Consider the following 2,236-nt stretch of genomic DNA (forward strand, 5'->3'; position numbering starts at 1 on the left):
TTTCTCATCTACCCGGTCTCTACACATGCATAGCCTCTCCCTTTATCAACATCCCCCATCAGAGAGATGCAGTTGTTACAACTGATCAACCTACGCTGACACATCATTATCACCCAAACTCCCTGGTTTATGCTAGAGTTCATTATTGGTGTTACACATTATATGGGTTTGGAAAAACATACAATGACAACTATTTACCATTATAGTATCATACAAAATAGTTTCACTGCCCCCAAAATCCTCTGTGCTCAGTCTATTCATTCTCCTCTTCCCCCTAACTCTGAAAGCAGTGATCTTTTTCATTTGTTCCAGGATATTATGTAGCTGCTATTGTGAAGCATGTAGCTGCAATTGTGCAGTATGTAGCCTTTTCATATTGATTTTTTTTACTTAGTAATGTATTTAAGTTTCCTGTATGATTTTTCATAGCTGGATAACACATTTCTTTTTATCACTGAATAACATTTCATTGTCTGAATGTACCACAGGTTATCCATTTACCTACTAAAAGGCATTTAGGTTGCTTCCAAGTTAGGAAAAAATTATTAATGAAGCTGCTAAAATATGTATGTGCAGATTTCTGTGTGGACATACATTTTCAATTCTTTTGGGTAAATACCAAGAAGTGCAATTGCTTGGTATGGTGATGACAGAGAGAGAGAGTATGTTTAGTTTTGAAGTAAGCTGCCAAACTGTCTTCCAAAATGGCTATACGATTTTGTGCCCACTAGCAATGAGTAAGAATTCCTATTGATCCACATCCTCACTAGCATTTGGTGTCGCCAGTGTTCTGAATGTTGTTCATTCTAGTAGGCTTATAGTGGTATCTCGTTTTATTTGAAATTCTCTGATGACATATGATGTGGAACATCTTTTCAAACGCTTATTTATCATCTGTTTATCTTCCTTTGTAAGGTATCTATTCAGGTGTTTTGCCTATTTTTAATCAAGTCCTTCATCTTCCTATTGTTGAGTTTAACAGTTATTTATACATTTTGAGTAACAGCATTTTTACCAGATATGCTGTTTGCAAACATTTTATCTAAGGCTATGGCTTGTCTTCTCATTCTCTGGACAGTGTCTTCTGCAAAGCAGACACTTTTTGATTTTAATGAAGTCCAGCTTATCAATTATTCCTTTCATGAATTGTGCCTTTGAAGTCATAGCTAAAAAGTCATCACTATACAAAAGATCAGCTAGGTTTTTCTCCTATGTTTTCTTCTAGCAGTTTTATAGTTTTTCCATTTTATATTTTTGTCTGTAATCTACTTTGACTTAATTTTTGTGAAGGGTATGAGGTTGTATCTAGATTTTTTTTTTTTTTTTTAGCATGTGGATGTCCAGTTGTTTCAGCACCATTTGTTGAAAAGATTCTTTGCTCTATTGTGTTGCTTTTGTTCCTTTGTCAAAGGTCAGTGGACTATATTTATGCGGGTCTATTTCTGAGCTTTCCATTCTGTTCCATTGATCTATTTGCCCATTCCTTCACCAGTACTGCACTATCTTCATTACTGTACTTTATATCTTGATATAAAGTGTATATCTTTTGTCAGTCTTGCAACTTTTTCTCTTTCATTATTGTGTTGAGTATTCTGGGTTTTTTAAATCACCATATAAACTTCAGAATCAGGTTGTCAATATATACAACATTACTCGCTGGGATTTTGATTGAAGTTGCATTGAATCTATAAATCAATATGGGATGAACTGACATCTTTACAATAGCGAGTCTTCTTATCATGAGCATGAAATATCTCTTCATTTATTTAGTTTCCTTTGATTTTTTTCATTGGTGTTTTATAGTTCCCCTCATAGAGCTCTTGTAGATAGTTTGTTAGATTTCTATCTAAGTGTTTCATTTTTAGGGGTGGTACTATAAAGGTATTATGTGTCTAATTTAGACTCTACTTGTTAATTGCTGGTAAACAGAAAAGCAATTGACTTTTGTGTATTAATCTTGTATCCTGTTATTGTTACTTTTTAGTTCCAGAAATTTTTTGTTAATTCTTTTAGATATTCTACATAAATGATTATATCAACAGCAAACAGACCAGTTTTATTTCTTCCTTCCCAATCTGTATACCTTTTATTCCTTTTCTTGTCTTATTGCATGAGCAGATAACATAATTTATCTTTGTTATCCCTCTTCCTCACCTTCTCCTTTTTCTTGATGCCTGGCACATGGTGGTGGTGGTAGGATTATTCCAAAAGGCTATTTGAATTGCATAGTATTTTG

The sequence above is a fragment of the Saimiri boliviensis genome, chromosome 15 (assembly GCF_048565385.1).
Source record: "Saimiri boliviensis isolate mSaiBol1 chromosome 15, mSaiBol1.pri, whole genome shotgun sequence".
NCBI lineage: Eukaryota > Metazoa > Chordata > Mammalia > Primates > Cebidae > Saimiri > Saimiri boliviensis.